The sequence below is a fragment of the Balaenoptera borealis genome (assembly GCF_965194805.1).
Source record: "Balaenoptera borealis genome assembly, chromosome: 17".
NCBI lineage: Eukaryota > Metazoa > Chordata > Mammalia > Artiodactyla > Balaenopteridae > Balaenoptera > Balaenoptera borealis.
The window spans coordinates 24150738-24174915 of NC_138876.1; positions in this window are offsets into that span (position 1 = coordinate 24150738).

Below are 24178 nucleotides of genomic sequence, written 5' to 3' on the forward strand. Positions count from 1 at the left end.
AGGACCAAGAAGATATGGTTAAAAAAAAAAAAAAGAGAAGCAGATTTGAGAACACATGTCCCATCTAAGCAGTGGAAATTATTGCCAAATGAAAACATGGATCTTGCGTTGAAAATGTTCCAATTTTTCAAGAGAAGCTGATATTTAGACTCTTACGAGAAATATGCTAATGTTAAACATTGGCAACTAAGTCATTAAAAAAAAAAAATTCAGTGGGAGATAAAAAGAAAACTTTCAGTGATCCCAAATGCTAGGATGGCCACTGTATAGGCGTAGAAAATGTATAGATTGGTATAGTCTGCTGCTCACTTTTTTGTACATTGTTCAAATCTCTCCAGGTCTCTCTAGGTTTTCTTGGTGGTAAAATGAAAGGATCGTGCTAAACCAAAATGTTCCCTTCCAGACCTCTGATTCTTTGCAATTTATTTTATAAGTGCCTTTCATGTGATGTTTGATTGATCATAGGTATGTAGATATTAGATTTGCCACTGGATTAGAAAAATATTGTGTAATTATCTATTCATTATATTATTTGCTAATATGGACTGTCCTAAGCACTGAGGATATGGCTGGGAACAAACCATATGAACATCCTCCATGGATTTTATATCCCAGTGCGTGGAAACAAATAATAAACGAAAAGACAAGTATGATATGTAGGGAGGGTGTCAGATGACGATAAGTACAACTAAGTAAAAATCAGGATGAAAGGAGAATGGAGAGTGCTGAGGGAAGTGGTTGACATTTTAAATTTTATGGACAGAGGAAGCTGCAGTAAGAATATGACATTCAAATAAAGACCTAAGAGAGATGAGGTCACAAACCATGCACGTATCTGGAGGAAGGTTGTTCCAGAAAGACAAAATTAAAAATACTAAAACTCTGAAACAGGAAGCTGATGGAGGAGTTGTGATATGGCAACATGGACAGGATATCTGAAGTATTTTGTGGGAGAGGGAAAGTAAAAGGAGGTATAGTGGGGAAGGAGGTACAAGTTTTGGGGGGCACAATAAAGATTTTAGCTTTTATTCTGAGTGAAACATAAAGCATTGGAGAGATTTGAGAGGTGAAATCGTTTTTCTTATTTGTGGTTTTAAATACTGGGAAAAGAGAATTGAACTTCTTTCACAAAATTATAGAACTGCCTCATTCTCCCTTCACTTCTATCAGTTTTTACTTTCTATATTCTTAAGAATGTTAATATACTAAGTGACACTTAGACATATGGCATGTCCTTCTTTATGTCTGGTATTATTTCTTGTTTTGCAGCCTGCAGCTTTCCTATGATTATTATTTGCATGGTACATCTCTTAAGGTACATTTAGCATCCCTTTTAGACAGATGGTTCAGTCTTGATTTTTTTCTTGTTATACAATTTTGAAATTGAATCTATCCTCATTTAATGCAGTTAGCAAGAGTATGGTTTTTACATCTACTATCTTGCTATTAGTTTTTGATTTGCCCTTTCTGTTTTCTATTCAGTTGTTCTTTTTTCCATTTTCTTTCAGATTAAATGCATATATGTTAATTTTATCTTGATATATCTTCCTTCAGATTTTCAGCTCTGTCTCTTTGTGTATTTCTAGTGTTTGCTCTAGAGATAAAAATATTACTCTTTATCACTATTTACCTTGAATTAGTATTATACAATTTTATATATAATAACAATTTGAATATAAATATACATATATATAAAACAACGTTATTCCAATAACTTCCTTACCATCTTTTGGAAATATTTTTATACATATCTTATATACCCCAAGTTACATCATTTCACCTTTAGCAACTGACTTTTAAAGAATTTAAGAAAAAAAGAAACAGAAAATAATGTTTTATGTTTACTCATTTCTTGTGTTTCCTCTTCTTATCTGGAGATCTAAAATTTCATGTCTTACTCCTTTTCATTCTAGAGATATTCCTTTGGTATTTCTTCGAGTGCAGGCCTGCTGGAGGAAAATTCTCTTGCTTTCTTTAATCTGAAATATTTTATTACACTTTCACTCTTGAAAGACATTTTCACTAGACAGAATTCTAATTTGAAAATGTCTTTTTAAAAAAGTTTGCCTCTTCAATGATTGTATTTCACTATATTCTTGTCTCTTGTTTCTACTAAGCCAGCTGTCATTCCTGCTGGTTTTTCCTTGTATGTAATCAAAGCTTTTTTTTTTTTTTTTTCCTTTGGTTGCTTTGAAGATTTTGTTAATGTTTGGTATTCAGTATTTGGAATCTGAAGGGTGTTACATTCATACTTTTGTTCCTCTTCTCTTTGGCTTTCTCTTCTAGAATTTTTTCTTCCCTCAATCTCCAGATGTTCTGTCATTCCTAACCTTCTTATCTAACTTTCCCCTAATATGACTGAAGCTTTCTGTTTGTGTTCCAATTCCCCTTCACTATGGGAACGGGGCCTGACATCAGGAAAGAAGCCTTAGGAATGTGGGCCTCACTCAGTGATGCCCTATTTCAAGAGTCAAATCTCCTGCATTTCCCTGCTGATGATAGTTATTTTGTTTTGTTATTGTTTGGCAGTTTTCTTCATTTTGGTTCTAAGATTATAATTGTTTCCTTTGTGAGAATTAGTTTGAGATAAGCTATTTTGTCAGTACTGGAATCAGAACTCATTTTCTAGATATATTGTGAAGAAGGCAATGGGTCCAGTGGTTATAAATCTCAAAGAGTAGTGTTCATGTGCATGTAATAATTAAAATGTTTCTTTTTTATCACTTTCTGTTTCTAGTGTTCTGGCACTCTTGGTTGTTGCTAAAAATCAGTGGTGATTCTATGCTATAATTTCCTTAGAAGATCCAGGGTGAACTTCATAGCACATGAGATAAAGGAAGATTCTCTTAGAATCATGCTTCAGACTTCATTCTTTAGTAAACAACTCCTCATCAGTAAGTATGGAATGGTATTTCCCTGATGGAAAGTCATGAGTTTAAAGAGAATTAGGGACTCATCAAGGAAAAAGGTCTTGACCACAAGGTGGCAATAGCACACAAAGAGCTTCACTTGGGTGGTGTTTTGACAGCTTTGCATGTGGGAAATCCTTACAAAGCATGAAACCCTCCAAAGGAAACAGCCCATCAGAGTGTGTTATCACCCAGAAAGGAAAGAGAGCAAAGGGACTCCCAGGAGAGAGGGGGAATCAGAGAAGAGACTTTAGTATCTAGATGATGTCACCTGGCAGAACTATGAGGGGTCTCTGCGTCAAAGAGCTCCAAAGGGCAGCGTAGGCTTGGGGTCAGTTATAACAAAACAGTCTATTTTAGTTAGGGCTAGCAGATGTTGGGTACATTTTTGGGAGGTATGCAAAGCCAACAGTCTCTAAACTGCTAAAAAAAAATCAACATATTGTGACTATATTTAACGTAATTGCATGTGCAAATATTTGAGTTTGGCCGAGCTAACTGGTACAAGTCTACTCTGAAGAAGTAACTAACATAAGGCCAACATCCAGGGGTCATCTGTAAACCATTTATATAACATGGATAAATAAAAGTAGACATCCTAGTAATATTATTCCATAGTACTGAACAAAGGGAAGCTTATGAACACTTAAGTTTTGCAATTTGGCCTATGGTAAGGCTCCCTACTTTCCCAGCCTGTCTCCACCCCTTGTTCTTCCTACCCCTGTGCAACATCCTCAGCAAGCCATTCAGTCCAGCAACTGACCGCACCCTGTCCTCAAAAAATTTTTCCTCTCAACACAGTAACCCATTCTTCATCTTAATACATCAAGAAACACTTCAGGATTGGCTGAATTACAGAAAAAACATTTCTTGAACTATAGCTCACATGGAGCATGGAAATCACAAGAGTTTCACTTTCTGATAGTGTATACACTCACACAAGTTGGGTGAATACTTCCCGAAGTCATTTGCTTTTATTGCTAAAGTAAATTTTGTATATTGTGTTTTATTTTATGATTAGGCATTTTCATCTAGACTGAATGTGGTGCACCCCTAGATTTGTATGTTGTTGAAACCTAATCCCCAATGTGAGAGTATATGGAGGTGGGACTTTTGAGAGGTGATCAGGTCATGAGGGCAGAGACATCATGAATGGGACAGAGTGTCATTATAAAAGAGACCCCAGAGAGAACTCTCACCCCTTCCACCATGTGAGGACACAGAGCAAAGACAACTGACTATGAACCAGGAAAAGTAGGTCCTCACCAGACACCAAAACCTGTCAGAACCTTGATCTTGGATTTCCTAGCCTCCATAACTGTGAGAAATAAAATTCTGTTGTTTGGGCTTCCTTGGTGGCGCAGTGGTTGGGAATCTGCCTGCCAATGCAGGGGACACGGGTTTGAGCCCTGGTCTGGGAAGATCCCACATGCCGCGGAGCAACTGGGCCCGTGAGCCACAACTACTGAGCCTGCGCGTCTGGAGCCTGTGCTCCGCAACAAGAGAGGCCGCGACAGTGAGAGGCCCGCGCACCGCGATGAAGAGTGGCCCCCGCTTGCCGCAGCTGGAGGAAGCCCTCGCACAGAAACGAAGACCCAACACAGCCATAAATAAATAAATAAATAAATTTAAAATTCTGTTGTTTGTAAGCCACCCAGTCTATGGTATTTTTTTGTAGCAGCCCAAATAGACTAAAACACATTTTAATAAAATATTACATGAACAAACAGAATTTGGTGTGCAAAAACTTGCCATATTTAAAGGAAAACTAAATTGAGTGCTCTTTATAAAGCATGATACATTTATATCACTAAAAAAGAGTGCCATCAAATTAGGTAAAAAATTGATCTCAATTAATCTGAGAAAAATGTATATACTTACAAAAATTCTGCATAGATTTTTTTTAGAAATGTCTTTACATATTTTCCCCATTTTAAAGGAACTGAAATCAAAAAATGATAGGCAAAAAATTATAGGTGTGGTTTATTCTAGAAAGATGACACATCTACAGATTAAAAGGGAACTAGTTGACTAGTGAGTAACAGATTCATGAATATGATTTCATGTTTGAAGTTGAAATAAAATTTAATTTAATGTGTCTATTGTTTTTTGATTTATTTATTTAACCCAATTTTTGCATCAATGACCTATTACAGGTTTTGATCATATTAACTAAGATAATTTGTTTTATGCTGAAAAAAATATTTCTTGTTCTGCTATGGTTTGGTTGCATTATTAAAGAAATTTTACTTTCTATCAACGTTTGCTAGCTTTCCTGTCTCAAAAGAATGCAGCTAATATTTAAGAATTGGTTTCTATTACATCAATTTGATTCTAAGTCTCCATTTGAAAAGAGCAGTGTGGGGATAGTGGAGAGTCAGTGGGAACCGTCAGCTCATTGCATCACAGCAAGTTCTGTTACTTTTGCCCATGGTAGGGATTGCCAAATTGCCATGAGACTCAACTTTTCTTCCTTTTCTTTCTGCCAAAGTAACTTTAATTTTGTTTGTGTAATTATTTTGGCCCCCACCAAAAAAATTTAAAAAGAAGAATTAAGTTGGTTTTAAGCAGAATACAAAATTATAGAATTCATAATTCAATATACCTAAATTGGATAACTATAAGATTTTTTTCTTACAATTGAATAAGCAATTTTATTAGAGAAATCATAAACAGAAACTAAAAGGACATTTATATTAGGACCAGTGGCTTATATTAACTGAGTTTATATGTAGTCACTTGTTTAAATAGGTTTATTCGGTTAGCATAAAAATTTGTACAAATTACTAATTTATTTTTAGAGGTACAACCTTTAGTTTAATGGTAATTTTAGAGTCTCTTTCTATAGTTACACTCTTACTTGTGTACATGTTTTTGATGACATACTGCTGTAAAAAGAACCAGTGGCTTGTTGTATCTGGCAATTAGCTGTCAGATCTCTGAGCTGAAATAAGAGGAGGGCTTAAAAAAATATTTAAGGAAGAGATGTTCTTTTTTGTGAGGTGGGGATAATTTTAGTGCAAGCTTCATCTTCTTTTAGCTAAAGTGGGGCAGGTGAGGACAATTTTAGAAATCTGGCTTGAGAACATCAGAGTGGCCAAGAAAAGCAAGATTTCAGAGGCTAAGTCTGAGAGAGGATGTTAAGACTTTATTCAAGTCTTTAGGGCTTTTGATGATTTTTGGCACAGGGCAAGAAGACAAGAATCAAGAAAAATAATTTTGGCTAAACACAGAAAATCCTACATTGCTTTAGGTAAACTCATGGGCTAAACAAGAAAACAAATGGAATTTGAACTCCCAAGGCTATCAGGAGAGAAGAGGTTAGGTTATAAAGGACTTAGGCTAAATAATATAGTGGAACAGGGATTTTAGAAATGTTGGGAACCTGTTGTCTGCAGTAACCAGGGAGACTCTGAAGTCCTCTGAATTACTCTTACTGTCCTCGGAAAATTTGGAACTGGTTTTAGCATATCCAGTGTAAGGGATTTAACTCCACCAGAAAAAAAAAATCATGTCTTAGGTAGTTAGTATACCTTGGCAAAATTGTTACTTGCCTTTGGCAAACTTATGTCCTTTTTACCTAAAAGTGTGAGTAGATAGATGGGAACAATCTTAGATGTCCTTTCTCTTTCGGAAACAACACAAGGTCATCCACATATTGGGTAAAAGTAGAATCAAGGAAATGTTATGGTTCTTCAGGACTTGGTTAAGGACATGCATAGTAGGATATTGCCTTAGTAACCCCTGGGATAATAATGGCCTGGGTATATATGTATATATATTTTTTTATTTTCCCAGGAGAAAGCAAACAAGTATAAACTGTTTTGATCTAAAGAGACTCTAAAGAAAATACGTAGCCTCAGGAGGCTTCTAATATAAACATGTATTTGGGTTTGATACCTTGGAGAATCTGGGAAATTGGAAATGGTTACTCTACATATGGCTCTTGAAACTCTGAACTATGTTCTGACGGGAAGGATAAGAGTGTTACGAGGAACGGTACAAGGTATGATGAGTCCTATATTAGGTTTCTTGTCCTGTAGCTTACAGTTTTAGAGAATATTATGTAACTTTAAGTTAGATAGGTTCAACCCTAATAATTCTGCCTATATAAGTAGAAATTGTTTTCCACCAGATATCTGACACGTTCATGATCTTTCATTTGGGCTTGATTTAGACCAGTTTGGGTAATTTATAGCTTAAGGGTCTAATTCAGCAGGTTGCCATTTTTGGTTAATAGTTTGGTTGGAACACAGCCATATTCATTCACACATTGTTTGTGGCTGCTTCCACACTACCAAGGCAGAATTAAGTAGTATTTACAGAGACCTTACGGCCCACAAAACTGAAATGTTTTACTATCTGGCCCTTGGCAGAAAAAGTCTGCTGACCCCTACCAAGAATAATAGGAGGAAGACTTTATTAACGCAAGTTAATTACTAGCTTTGTAAAGTACTGTGGAGTTTAAAATGCTTTTGTACTCAAGCATTTTCAAGTTAAAAATATTAAAAAGCAAAAAGTAATAAATAAATAAATAAATAAATAAATAAAACCCAAAAAGTTATTCTGGCTTTTATAATTAATCACCAGGGAGTTTCTAGCTGAATTTCCCAGAAAGAAAGGAGGATTTGAAAGATGATAGTCCTTCTTAGAGAATTGAATTTAAGAGTTTATCCTTTATCAGAAATACAAACTGAATTTATTCTCCTTACAGTAAGACTGAATAGAGAATATTATTAAATGTGACAGCAGTTCTTCTAACAATATCTGGATGCATTGTTTTGGTGGCCGCAAAATAATATGTACTACTTTTAATACTTTTCCAAAATATTTAATAAACCTCAGAGTGTAAAGAGATTAACATTATTATAGGAAGCACTTATTATCCAGTGATTACTGCAAATATAGTTTTGTTCTCTACTGATTTATGCTATTACTTAAAATTACATATATTTTTAATGTGAAGATTTATTAGGCCCTGTTAGTCGAATAGATAGCAACCATTGTACACTTGTAATTTAAAATTTATCACCCTAAAAAAAGACTTAATTTTCCCTTCATTAAAATAAATGACAAATAGCCAAACTAAAAAAAAAACCAAAAAAATAATTATCAGTCTATAAACTGAGGAAATTTTATGTGCCAGGTACTATGATAATACTATACATGTGAAATATCATATTTAATTATTAAGCATACAATCTAGTTGATGTTGTTTTTCTCTTTTACACATGAATAAATTGAGACCTAAGGAGATTATATAATGTATACAGAGTTAAATAGCAGATCACTGGTAGGTCTCAGATTCAACCCCAAGCAGCTCAACTCCAAAGTCACTTAACACTCAGTTCTACTGTCTTCCAAGCAAAATGAGAATGAGGAGATCTTATTTAGGCAAGGACATATTAAAATGTTTTAAAAAAATTCCAAGGGTGCCAATGAACAAGTGTGAAAGAAAGAGGATGATTTTATTGGAAAAATGGGAAGGATAAAAAAGCAAAACAGAAAGTAACCAATTTATGCATTTGTAACATAACTAGCAATTTACCCTGAGATCCTCTACTCTCTTAATACTGGATCACTGAGAGACTATGGATAGAATCTTACTGTTTTAGGAATCACCAGCTGAAACATAATCCTACCCATCAAGCCTTATGCCAAATAAATAATTCTAGACCAGTGACAGTCACGGCAGTGGAACGTGTTTGAGAGTAATTCTTTCCATCCCATGTTTTTGTTTTCTAACAAAAGGATGCACCGCACCGATATTGAAAATCATTCCATCTTTAGGTTGTGTGTGTGTGTGTGTAGGACACAGGGAATGAAGGAAAGGATGACAGGAGATTTTCTATTTTCACTCAAGCATCCTAGAAATAGGTGTCAGGAGTACACACTTGATTACCTGAACAGAGGTTAAATATAAATGCAGATCAAAATCTGATCATAACACCTGTTTCCATTTCAAAGATGTAGTTAGAATTTACGGACATCTTATACCCAAACAACCACGGTTATTTTTTTTTTTTACAAAGCATATACAAAATTTCCAATAACTATATCATATTTACGAAAAAAATGATTGATTTAGTTTCAATGGTCTTCTAGTTAATTAGCAGGATAAGTGGTGAATGACCACTTGTAAAAATCACCTTTTTTTCTAAAATACAAACCTAAAGTTTAGTAAAAGTCTGGAGAACAGAATAAAATCAATTCTCTTCTTATTCCTTGGCTCCAGTCTGTCTCCCTGATTCTCAACAAAGAAAAAATGGTATCTAACCACAAATGACACATCGATACTAGAAGGCATGCATTTATGCCTGATAGAGGCACTTATTGTTTGTGCACCACTCTATCCTACAAAAAAACCTGGACCCCTACATAATTGCAATCCTAGCCAGAACATTTTTGGATTATTGAATTTGTGTCTGAATAGCTTATTATTAGAGGGATATGGATTAGAGTTGTGTGCCAAAGCTTACCGGATGGAAATAGTGAGGTGACCAGAGTCAGGTCTAATGACTAGAAAGAAGAGAATGGGACCTGTTTTCAGTTGTTGAAGATCTGTCACAAAAAGAAGGGATACTCTCATCTATAATGCTGGATGATGGGATCTTAAAAGATGAGTATTACAGAGCAATGTATTTTGAAAATATAAGGAAAAATTTTAAACCGAAGTAGGCTACATTAAGAGTTAGTGAAAGCCTTTTCACTAAACACATGTATATAATTCTATGTTGTATGATAACTTATTTTGCACTCTTGGGTTTGGAGTTTGGAGTACAGGAGTTTATTATTCCCTCAAAGTTTAAGTATCTCAGTCAATTAGGCTAACATACTGTTCCTACGAACACACAGTAATTATGAACATGACATGATAATTTGGAAAAATGTATTTTTCTTTTTCTAGATTAGCTAGTCATTCTGTTCTCCTAATCCATGAAACAGAATAACACTGACATTAAGAGGACAAATTTTGTAGTCAGACTGATCAATGATTAAATGGTAACTCATACAAGCTGTGTGCTCTTAGGAAAATTGCAAAATTTTCCTGAACCCCTGTTGTCTACACTATAAAATTCTTACAGGATTTTTGAGAGTTAACAAAGATGGTGAATCAGAATCGTGGCACAGAATAAAAACACAATAAATATAGCTATGTTTATTACTTGGCCGTATGCATTTTAAGTACATACTGCTAGTTCTTATACTGATGATTCAATAGCCAAGACACTGGGAAGCAGAATAACTGTATATTCTGCCAAACATAAATACATAAATGAGTCCACAGACTTCCCATTTCTTTTCCCAACACACAAACTTATAGAGCTTATATCCATAATGATCCCAGGGCAAGCATGTTTAAACAAACTAGACTCTGACCTGAATATTTTTATTAGAAAAATCTCAAAACCTAATTCATTATTTTCCTCATTAATTCATAGTCTAACATGCAACAGGTATTTGCTTAGAGACCATTACCTATACTTGAAAAGAAGTACATAAAAATAAATTAGATAAGATACTGAATACAGCGGACATTTCTTTTACTAAGATGAATTATGAGACTCAAATGTGATTTGCTTCAGTTTCATCCTTAAATCCTCACTGCAGTTTTCCAAATGTTAACACCAGTTTTTTGAAGAAAAAAAAAGTCCAAATCACATATCCAAATTTTATAATTACAACAAATATAGGTAAGGAAACACATAGGGAGTGGAGTGAAACAATTCTCTAAAGAAGAAGAGTTGAAATACCTGAGTAATTACTAGGTAGGGAAAATATAAATCAATAAAATATAATTTACATATGAACAATCTTTAGATCAGGAATTATTTAGGGCAGTGTGGTCCTTAGAAACCTATATCAGAAACATCCTAGGTGGTTGTTAAATAGCAAATTTTTATGGCCAACTCTAGATCTCCAAATCAGAATATCTTCTGTATGGATAGGAATTTATACTTAGAACAAGAAACTGGAGAAGTTCTTACATGCTAATTCAGAGCATTCATGTTTTATGGTAGGTGAGAAAAAAAAATACTTCTCAATCTAACTTCAATATCTTGGTCTCATTTGATTTTTTTTAAATCGAAGTATAGTTGATTTACAATACTGCATTAGTTTTAGGTGTATAGCACAGTGATTCAGTTATCTTTTTCTGATTATATTCTATTATAGGTTATTAGAAGCTATTGAATATATTTCCCTACGCTTAACAGTCAATCCTTGCTTCTTATCTATTTTATGTAGAGTAGTTTGTATCTGTTAATCCCATACTCCTAATATGTCCTCCCCTCCCTCTCCCCTTTGGTAACCATAAATTTGGTTTCTATATCTGTGAGTCTGTTTCCATTTTGTATATAGATTCATTTGTATTATTTTTTAGATTCCACATAAAGTGATATAGTATTTGTCTTTTTCTGTCTGACTTACTTCACTACGTATAACATTCTCTAGGTCCATCCATGTTGCTGCAACGGCAACTGTTCATTCCTTTTATGGCTGGGTAATATTCCATTGTGTATATATACCACATCTTCTTAAGCCAATTGTTTACTGATGGGCACTTGGGTTGTTTCCATGTCTTGACTATGTAAACAGTGTCGCAATGAACATTGGGACGCAGGCATCTTTTCAAATTAGAATTTTTGTTTTTTTCTGAATATATACCCAGGAATGGGATTGCTGGATTGTATGGTAGTTCTATATTTAGTTTTTTTAAGGAAACTCGATACTGTTTTCCATAGTGGCTGGACCAATTTACATTCCCATAATAGTGTAGGAGGGTTCCATTTTCTACACACCCTTTCCAGCATTTATTATTTGTAGACTTTTTTGATGATAGCCATTCTGACTGGTGTGATTTTGATTTGCCTTTATCTAATAATTAGTGATGCTGAGCATCTTTTCATGTGCTTATTGGCCATCTGTCTGTCTTCATGGAAAAACGTCTAGGCCTTCTGCCCACTTCTTTTTTTTTGTATTGAGTTGTTTGCTTATTTGATATTGAATTATATCAGCTGTTTGTATATTTTGGATATTAACCCCTTGTTGGTTGTATTGTTTGCAAATATTTTCTCCCATTGCATATGTTGTCTTTTCACTTTGTCAATGGTTTTCTTTGCTGTGCAAAAACTTTTATGTTTAATTAGGTCCTATTTGTTTATTTTGGCTTTTGTTTCTTTTGCCTTAGTGGACTGATCCAAGCAAATATGGCTACAATTTACATCAAAGAGTGTCCTGTCTATGTTCTCCTCTAGGAGTTTTATGGTTTCTGTTCTGACATTTAGGTCTCTAAACCATTTTGAGTTTATATGGTGTGAGGTGCTGTTCTAATATCATTGTTTTGCCTGTGGCTGTCCAGTTTTCCCATCACCACTTATTGAAGACTGTCGTTATTCCTTTGCATACTCCTGCCTCCTTTGTCATAAATTAATTGACCATAGGTGTGTGGATTTATTTCTGGGCTCTCTATTCTGTTCCAATGATCTATGTGTCTGTTTTTGTGCTGATACCATGCTATTTTGATTACTGTAGCTTTGTAATAGAGTCTGAATACTGGGAGGGTTATACCTACAGCTTTGGTTTTTTTTCCCTCAAGATTGCTTTGTCAATTTTGGGTCTTTTGTGGTTTCATATGAATTTTAGGATTATTGTTCTAATTCTGTGAAAAACGTCCTGGGTATTTTGATAGGGATTGCATTAAATCTATAGATTGCTGAAATGAGTAGTATGTCCATTTTAACAATATTAATTCTTTCAATCCAAGAGAACGGGATATCTTTCCATTTCTTTGTATCATCTTCAGTTTCCTTTATCAATGTTTCTAGTTTTCAGAGTACAGGTTTTGACCTCCTTGGTTAAGTTTTATTCTTAGGTATTTAATTTATTTTGATGCAATTTTAAACAGGATTGTTTTTTTTTTTCTTTTTAATTTTCCCTTTTGATATTTTATTATTAGTGTAGAGAAACACAACAGATTTCTGTGTATTAATCTTGTATCCTGCAACTTTGCTGATTTCATTTATTAGTTCTAGCAGATGTTGGTGGAGACTTCAGGGTTCTCTATCATGTCATCTGCAAATAGTGACAGTTCTACCTCTACCCTTCCAATTTGGATATCTTTAATTTATTTTTCTTGACTGATTGCTGTGGCTAGGATAAACTTAGAACCATCACTATTGCCACCTATTTCAGTAGAATTTGGTTATTATAATTTTTAATTATAAATTTCCATCTGGTTCTTTTTTACATCTTCTGTTTCTTTGTAGATACTCTCTATCTTTCTGTTTGTTTAAAGAGTGTTCATAATTGCTTGTTGGAATAGTTAAAGTCTTTGTCAGGTAATATCTGTGTGCCATCTCAATGTGGGCATCTGTTGATTGTATACTCTTATGTGAATCAAGATTTTCCTGGATATCTACATATGCTGAATGTTTTGAATTGTGTTTTGGAAGTTTTCAGTATTATATTATGAGACTTGAGAATGTTGACATTTAAAGCCTGTGGAATATCCTGTGATAAATCATAATGGAAAAGATATGAAAAGGGATATTTCATATATATATACATATACATATATGTGTATATATATATATATATATATATATATATAAATATATAAACTGAGTCACTTTGTTGTACAGCAGAAATTAACACAACATTGTAAATCAACTATACCTCAATAAAATTAAAAAATAAAAATAAAGCCTGTGGAGAATATTGATATTTTTTATATTTATCAGAAAATTAACCTGGCTATATTCAGGCATTAAGTTACACTGGCCTTTTGTGGGCTATAGTTCCAATGACAGTTCAGTTCTCAAAGACTTTGCAATGCTATTTGGATATAATGATTTTATAATAGCTTTTTAAAATATTAAAAATACAAGCAGCAAGTATAGACTTGAAATACCAGATACTTGAATACATATTATAAGTTCACTGCAATCAAGTCACAAGTGACGTTGGTATAGATATTAGCAATGAGAGTAACGGAGTGAATCAAAAAACCAGAAAGAAGTAATGGTTTTTATAAGGGTATATAACATGACAAAGGTTATAGTTCAATTCAGTACAAAAATTATTAACAATTTGACATAAAATGATAGGAAAATAGAACAGTTAACTATGATCAAATAGAGAATATTAAGATAATTCAGCTACCTAATTATTAAAGGACAAAATTATGTAATTCATATTCTTAGTAAAATGGGTGATCAATTATATAACACACTTCAAAATATTATAGTAAGATCTCAACACTGAAAATGACCATTGATAAAGTTATTAATAATTAAGTAAATGGTATTATGATTAAGAGCTAATAATTAGAAGCATTGTTATATCCATATGTATAACTTAAAGCAAAATAAATTCCAGATCAATTAAATATTTAAATATAATATTATATTTATATATTATTCACTCAAATGTTAACTCAGATATTTTGAAGGTTATCTAATTTTAGCATAGAATATTAGCCAAGAGTTTTTCCCCACTAAACTCTGTTTTGGCAGATTTCCAAAAAAACCACTTTACATTACTTTGCAGTAGGAGGTGTAAATTGACTAAAAACTCTGGAACTAAAACTAGTACTTTCATAGTACTCTGAATGAGTATGAGATTGCAGAGTGGAAATAGGCATATGGAAAATCAATAGGACCAGTGCAGTAATACAGGCAAGAAATGAAAATGGCTCATACAAGGTTACTGTGGAGGAGGTCGTGAAGAGCAGTCAGATCCTTAAATTATTTTGAATAGAAGGAGACATAGCCAAAAGTAAAAAATATATATGGGTATGGTCAGTGATAAACAGCCTCGCTGGCTTCTCAGAGGCTTGGAGGTCTGGGATAAGGCATGTGCACAAACATTTGATTGTAGGGACAAGGTATAAAGATTTTGTACCATATATTAATTCGCACCAGAAATAATATCCCATAGAAGATGAAGTAAACAACTGAGTAGAAAAAAATGCTCTGACCATTTGCCCTCAGCCAGCCATTTTTATTGACCACCACAGAACTGATGAGTCAGAAAGCAATTGCCAAGGTGACAGAGATGGAGACTATTCCTGGGCCCAGCAGGAAAAAGTACACTTATATACAACCTCCCAGCAATGGACACCAATTCTGAACTATGCTTTGACCACTTGGTGGCAAGTTTACTACATAGGAACCCTTCCCTCCTAGAATCACTTTGTTCTCACAGAAGCAGACACCTGTTTCAGGTATGTTGTTTCCTTTTTTGCCCTCAGAGCTTCAAGAAATTTTCTGAATAATGGGGCTGTAATGAGAAGAAGTCTGAAGTCCTACAAGGAAAGATTTTGAAAAGCAGTGCAGAAATTGTTAGCATCCTTGAAAAACCGTAATTAGTATATAGGACCTGTTAGAGCAGGGTTTGACAAATTTTTCTGTAAAGAGTCAGATAATAATGATTTTAGTCTTTGTAGTCCAATGAGCAAACTAGGGGATATTATATAGAGACTTATATAACATGAGAAATAATAAATAACCAAAAATTGTATTGATGAAATTTAAACTATAATAATAGAGTTTTTTAAAAAATACAAATATATTAAAAACAAGAATGAAACTCTTTTTTAAGGGGAAGACATTTTTCCAACTGGGATTCAAAGTCTGTTTTCCTTATCTTCAAAACTGATTGCAAACGTTCAACTGTTAATGCTGATCTGTAAAGAGATTTTACATATTTCATCTTTGAAAATGTCTCTTCGCACAGTCAGGCAACATAGGTGGCACTCACAATACTGTGATGTCATAACATCCTCACTACAACTTGTAATGCCATGAGCAGCAGTGCAAAGAAAACACCATATATGGTCTCTGTCTCAACTACTCAATTTTGATGGTAGAGTGAGAAAGAAGCCTTAGGCAAGACTTAAATGAATAAATGTGTCTGAGTTCCAATAAAATTATATTTATGGATTCTGAACTTTTAATTTAATTTTCATATATCCTAAAACATTTTCTCACTTTGATTTTTTTCAACATTATAATATATAAGAAAAATTCTAATCCTTAAGCCACCAAAAACTTTTGGGAAAGTGAAGAAGGATGGTGCATTTGACCTGTAGGGAGGATTTTGCCAAACCCAGCATTACAGGAAATAGTAAACTAGGCAGTTGTTGAAAGAGAGTCAGAAATGCTAGCAGGAGGCTGAGAATCTTGTGCAAAGTGTCATAGCCTCTGGCGTAGCCAGATGTCAGTATGGTCCTGAGGGGAGAGACACTTGCAGAATATAATAGGTTCAACATATGAAAACACTGGAGAGACACCAATGAACTAGAGGTGAACTGACTCTTACTGGGAGATACAATGTAGCCTCAAATAAGAGTTCTTGACTAGAATATATCTATCAGTCAGCTCTATTTACGCCTAGTAAAGTGTGAACCCTCTTTAGAGGAAGATAACCTCATCTGAGGCTACTATATGTCGTATACACAATGTAAGTCATTAAATAAAAATTATTAAGTAGGCTAAAAAGCAGGATTATACTGCTGAACATCAAGCAAAAAAAAAAAAAAAAGACAACGGAAACAGGCATATAAGTGCTTCAAATATTTAAATTAGATTGTTAGGACTTTGACTATGATAAGTATGTTCTAAACTACAGAAAGAAAAAAATTCAAAAACAGCTGAAAAGTTGGAGATTTTTCCACAGTGAATTGAATTTACATTAAAAATTGTATTAAGAACTGAATTGTGGTAAGTATTAGTGAAAAGTATAACCTATGAAACCTCATGTCATAGGTTTTACGGCAGAGCAGATATGCCAGAAAATGGTATTAATGTACTGGAAGATGTTTCCAAGAGAAAGCATGAAAACTGGAGTACAGAGACAGAAAATAATAAATGGAGTTAAAGAAAGTTGGACCAATAAAGGAGTCAGTAAACAGGTTTAACCCATATGTTATTGCATAGGGCTGACATACATACAATTGGCATCCAAGAGGAAGAGAGAAAGAATGAGACAGAAACAATACTTGAAGAGATACTGGTTGAGGTTATGCAACCCTGATGAAAGATAATCCCACACATTCAAGAAGCTCTGTTGAAACCTAAGCAAGATTTATGCAATGAAAACCACATGAGGAATATTATTATAAGACTTATGAAAACCAAAGATCAAGAAAAAAAATTATAAACTAGACTGGAGGAAAAACATAAGACATAATCTCTTCAAAGGAACAAGACAACAATTTACTTCTCAACAGAAATAAAGGAAGTCAGAATATAAGGGAATACCAATTTAAAAATTATGAAAGGAATGTACTATCTATTCCAAATTTTATGTCCAGTAAAAATATTGTTCAAAAGTGAATAAACTAAAGGTGTTTTCAGACACACAGAACTTTTCAATTCAACTGATAATTATGTAGTAAAAGAAATACTTAAATGACTGTTACAAGCAGTGAAACTGATTCTAGAGGAAGGAAATTTAACAATGAATCTCAGAAAAGGATAAATCATAAATGAATATTGACTGGGTAATGACTGATCAAAATAATTATAGTAATGTCTTTGGGGTTTAAGATGGATATATAATTGAAATACATGACAACAATAAGGCAAACACTGATGAGGAGTAAATTAAGTTTATTATGAATTAAAGATTCAGTTAAATTCAAATAAAAATCCCAGCAATTTTATTCTATGTGTGAAACAGACAAGTTGATTTTAAAAGTCATGTGAAAATGCAGAAGGCAAGTAAGAGACAAGGACATTTTGAAAAAGAATAAAAATAGGAAGATTTAGTTTCAAATAGCATGTCATATTTTGATGTTCTAGTAAGACAGTGTCACATTGGTACAGAGAAACAAGAAAAGTTAAGTTGAATAGGATAATTTCATAGACAGACACACACATATAAAGTCTTCTTATTTATAAAGTAAAACTGCAGTGCAGTAAAAAAAAAAAAAAAAAAAAAGGGCATTTCAATAATCAGTTTGGGTCAATTGGATAACATATGGAAAAATAAGAATCTTAATCTAATGCCATTATATATATATTTATATATATCTAATGCCAATATATATATTTATTTATATATCAAATATATTTATTTTTTATATATTTATATATAAAATATATTTATTCTATGTTATTGTGGGCTGAAATGTGAAAAGTAAAGCAATATAATTTTTTAGGAGAAAACAGGATACAATCTTCACAACCCTATTGTATGCAAAGGTTTATATTTTAGGGCACTGAAATTAATGTCAACAAAGGGAAAGAAAAACATTGAAAAGTGGACTACGCTTAACATTAAGAAATTTTCTTTAAAAGACATACTATAGCATCATGAGAATAAATAAACTAGGCATAGAATTTCCTGAACAGCATTAATTAAAGCTAACATCATACTTAGTCATGAAAGACAGAAAGCTTTTCCCCCAAGATCAGAAATAATACATGGATGATGACCATATTTCACCATTACCATTTTGGAAGCCCTAGCCAGAGTGACTGGAAAAGAAAAAGACATAAAATGCATTCAAATTGGAAACGAAGAAGGAAATTATCTCTTATTTGCAATTGATATCATTCGGTACAAGATCAACATAACAAAATTAGTTGCGTTGTTATACAGCTGCAGGGAAAATCCAAAAAGGAAAGTAATAAAAGAATTCTAAATATAGTAGCATCCAAAAAATAAAATATTTTGGAATAAATTTAACCATGGAGGTGAAAGACTTGTACATGGAAAACTACAAAACATTACTGAAAAAAAAAAATTACTTAAAGAGTACCAGGTGTTCTTCTGGGATGATGAAACATTTTTAAACTAGAGAGAGGTAGTATTTGCACAACATTTTGAATGCACTAAATTCCACTTACTTGTATATTTTAAAAGTTAATTGCTTAATTGTATGTTATGTGAATTTCACCTCAATTATAAAAAAAGAAGAAAACTATCAGGGTAGTGTCTAAATAGGGAGTGGGGAGCCAGATGGTAGGGATAATAACTAGTGGTGTTTTCTGGATACCATTACTGTTTCCACGTCTTGATTTGGCACTGATTTCAGAAGTGCTTCACTATTTGAAAATTGTTGGGCTGTATGCTTTTTATTTTGCATGTATATATATATATACACATATATATTTTGTACTTCAATAAAATTAATAATAATGAAGTTGAATTATCAAACCCAACTAAAATGATTTTAAATGTGATTTTATAAAATGTCATTCACAATTTCAATAAAAAAGACAAATAAATTACTCAGAAATAAGTACAACAAAAAATGTTCAAGACCAGGAGAGAGAAAATAATATAACTAATGAAGTATATGAATGAATACTAAAATGCATGGAGTCATATGTCACATTTAGAAGTGGGGTAATATATCATAAAAAGTTGATTTGTCCTATACTGATATATTAAATATAAATCCAATGAAAATAATCAGAGTTTTGATAAATTTTATAAGACGATTCTAAAATTTCTATGAAAAAAATGGATGAAACTCAAGGGACCCTTGAATTAGGAAAATGTGGTAGGCAGAATTCTAAGATGGTCCTCAAAGACTCCTCATGCTGATGTACATGTCCTATGTATATTCCATGCAATTTGTGATTGTGATTATCTAGTCATTCCTGTATTTAGGCTATGTTATAATGTTATATGGCCCAGCTGCCTCAGAGAAAGGGAGATTATCTGAAGTGGGCTTAACGTAATCAAGCCAGCCCTTAAAATGGACTGTAAAGTTCCTGAAGAAGAGATTTAAAGCATGAGAGGGATTTATTGCAAGGGAGATACATTGCTGTTTTTGAAGATGGAGAGGGACATGTGACGGAAAAGCAGCTGCCCTCCAAGAGTTGAGAATGAACGGCATGTGACAGCCAGCAAGGAATCAGGGACCTGAGTCCTACAAATTCAAGGAATTGATTCCTGACATAACACCATCAGTATGGAGGAGGAATCAAGCTCCAGATGGGAAGGCAGCCCAGCCTACATCTGGATTTTAGCTTGAAAGACCTTGAAAAGAGAATCAAGTGATGCCATGCCCAGACTTCTAATCTATCAAACTCTGGAGATAATAAATGGGTGCTTAAGCTGTTAAATTTGTGGATATTTTTAAACACAGCAATAGGAAACCAACAAAGACAAGACAGAGGATTTTGTTCTACCAGGTATCAAATTACAGACCTATTGAAGTTAAACTGAAATTTGTGTCAGAAAAGAAAAGGATTTTACCGGAACAAAATAAAGATCACTAAGCAAACCTGTGCATATATGGAAACTTGGTGTTTGAAGTGGCAAGCAAGATCAGTAGAAAAATAATGAATTATTCAGTAAACGTTTTGAACTAATCAGTAATCTGAATAAAAAAGAAAAAAAAAAGTACTGCATTCCTCTCTTACATCACACCTATAAATATTCTGGATTAACAACTTAAATATGTAAAGCAAACCTTAAAACCTTAGAAGTATAGAAAGAATAGTTTTATGTCCTGGGGAATGAATAGATATCTTAAGATATGTAAAGCATAAACAATAAAGAACAAAATTATAAAGTGGAAAAGCCAGATATGTGAACTAATTATTTGCTAAAAATTCAAATTAACACAAATCTGAGAGCATTTTGCTGTGGTCTAGAAAAGTAGAAAATGTGAGCATTTATTATCCAGCAATCTATTCCCAGATATATCTTCCAGAGAACCTCTTTGACAGGTACACTTGGATATGCATAAAAATATATAGCAGCATTGTTTATAATAATAAAAAATTAAAAATAAACTAAATGACCATCAATCTTAGCAAAAATAAAGGTCAGTTTATGTATAAAAAGGAATAATAAGCTTTGAAAATAAATGAATTTGAATTCTGCAAATCAACAGGATGGGGCTTACAATACGTCATATAACATATCACGTTATAGAAGAATACATGTAATATAATATGTTTCATTTAACAAAAATTAAAAACATGTGAGATAACATTTTTGGGAAAATGCATATGTACTACAAGTATAGAGAAGTTCATGAAAACAATGAATATCAAATTAGGCCAGTAGTTATTTGTGTAGGGGTGAGGAGGGTTGTGAGTAATTGGCGTGGGGACCCATGTGGTCCCCACATGGGGATACCCATGTGGTTGGTTCTCATTACAGTATTATTTTTAATTTCTGAAGGTGAATTATTGGCACATAGATACTTTACATTTTATAAAATGGTATGCCTTACATATTTTTATATCTGCAATATACCATTATTTTTAATAAAATAATTTGCATTGCTTTTATCCTATATAGGTTTTGAAAAACTTTAAAATTCATTATCATATTTAACCATCATAAATCTTAGCATGATCTGTCAGTCAGATACTTTTACTACCTATTTTTTAGATAGAGAAAAGACAGTTTAAAATGGCGGTATCCAGCAGAATTTTCTGATGTGAAAGTATACATACAATTCAACGTACTGAGCTACTTCTTTTAAAAGGAAAGAAAACAAATATTATTAAATGTCTACAAAGTGCCAGGATACTTACATATTATGCCAATAAATCATGACGGCAATCCAATGAACTAAGTATCACTAAACCACCATAAAACTAAGGAACCTGAGATTTGGAAAAGTGAAGTCACTTGCCCCAGAATTCTTCCCCAGTGGCAAAGCTATATTTGCCAAGTTGTTTGTGTGACTACAAACTTTGCATTCATTTTACATATTACTGATTCTCTAAAGCACCTGGCTTCTTGGGTGGTAGTCGAATTATTGTATTTCATAAAATAAAGAGCCAATGATTTACTTTCCTGCAAACAGACAATCTCTAAATTCTTTTGAGACTTTTCAAATTGTGCTCTCTGTATGAAAACAAAATCAACTATAATTACAAAATATACTTTTCTATCCTCAAAAATAACACTCTTAGAGAATATTTTCCTCCAATTTCACTATTCCTTGCAGTGGCAGTACATTAACTTTGAAAATTTCCACATTGAAAGTCATTTCCTCACAGACCATAAATCCATAGGGCTGGAGAGTAATTCTGTTTTCTTACTTACGTAACATCCAGCTCCATGCTGAGTGCTGGCTACTCTTGCTTCCATAATGCTGCATACGGACCCTAAGCTTGGTTTCCTTGAAAGGTAGACCTTTCATGTCAGATTTAGTAATTGACCCAAGTACTATAAAAAGAATATTTTAAATCATTTGCATACTAGTTAAATTAAGGCCGCCAAACACCTCCTGTCTGTTGACCTTCATTCTCCTTCAGTTGAGGAGCTCTCCCTTTGCTTTGATAGAAGAGGCACAGAGAAATATCAAAGTCGTTATTTTGAATTCAGCTATTCAACTCTGTGTCCTAATCCTTATAAGCCTGCCATTCAAGAGCTTCCTGGAAAGTCAAAAAAAATTCTTTTGAACAAAAGAATTGAAGTTCTAACATCATAATGTCCTTGAAAAACTGGAGAAACAGAGAAGACCTCCCTCGAATTATTACCTACTGTTCCAGATATTCTCAGATAATAGTGATAAGAAAAATGATTCTAAATGGTTACCAAGATTTCAAATTGGTGGTATTTTTCACAAGATATACTTCTTTTCCTAGTTCATTATCTATATTCTTTAACGAATCCTGTCATTTTGTTCCTCTTTGTGGAACATCTATGCAAATTATAAGAGAGAACATTCTACTAATACACACTGAATTAATTTTTAGATTTTTTGCAATGTATTTTTACAAAGCAACCACAATGGATATTAATCAATTGTGTGATACTGTAAATAATGATACATTCCCTGATGTTTCTTTGTGTATAAGGGGCAAAACCCGAGTATAGTGTTTTCTCTAACCTCTGTGTAAAGTCAAAAGATTGATTTATTACTTTCAAATATTTAACTGCATCCTGCAATTAGATACTAAGAGAATAAGCTATACAATTTATTTAGTTAATCTCCCTGGAGTTATCTTAATGTTATGTGAAAGGTAAAGTTTCCAGGTCTCAGTGATGTGTTTTTAGTACTGTTTCTCCACAGAAGAGCTGGTCATATATTTTTCATGATATTTTGCTCTTTATAGAATGTCACAAAAGTGAAAATATAGTAGGTAATAACACCACAGTTCTTTCACTTAACATGCTTTTTAAGTTCCGTTATTGAAAGTGTTCATTTCTGCTGGTAAGTAGTATTGCACTGTATGGACCTACATTATGTATTTTTAACTTACAGTTGATAGGCATTTGGGTTGTTTCTAGTTCGGGGCTACTATGAATAAAGCTGCTATAAACATTAACTTGAAAGTCTTCATGGTACATTTCCATTCATTTCTCTTAAATAAATACCTAGCGGTAAAATTGTTGGGTGGTATGGTAAGTGTACGTGTAATTTTATAAGATACCAATACAGAGTTTTTGAATGTGACTGTATCATTTTGCATTCCCACCAGCAATACATGAGAGTTCCATTTGTCTCATTCCCTTACCAACATTTGCTACTGTCAAACTTTCTCTTTTTGTTTTTAAACACATTTATTGAAGTATACTTGATATTCTAAAAACTGCACATATTTAGTATATACAATTTGATGAGTTTGGACATATGCATATACCCATAAAACCATCACCACAGTCAAGGTAATAGACATAACTATCACCTCCAAAAGTTTCCTTGTGTCTCTTTGTTTTTTTGTGGTAAGAACACAACATGAGATCTATCCTCTTAACAAATTTTTAAGTGCACAATACAGTTTTGTTGACTGTAGGCAATATGCTGTACAACAGATCTCTAGAACTAATTAAACTTGCATAACTGAAACATTTTTATGTCTTTAGCTTTTTAACTTTCCCCAGATTTATTGAGGAAAAATTGACAAATATACTTGTACATAAAGTACACATGATTTAATACACATATATATTGTGAAATGATTCCCAAGTTCAAGATAATTAACACATTTATTACCTCATATATTTATGCCTTTTTAAATTATTTTCTGTTTTGAGAATGTTTAAGATCTACTCTTAGAAAAATTTAAGTATACTATATTATTATAGTATCCATGCTATATGTTAGATCCTCAGAATTTATTCACCTTATAACTGAAAGTTTGTACCCTCTGACTTACAATTCCCTCTCTACCTCTCCCCCAGAAGCCCCCTAGCAACCATCATTCTGTTCTGTTTCTAAGCAATAGACTTATTTTTTGATTCCAAATATAAATGATATCACACCTTGTACTTCTTACTCTGTCTGGTTTGTTTCACTTCGTGTAATGTCCTCCAGACTCATCCATGTTGTTGCAAAT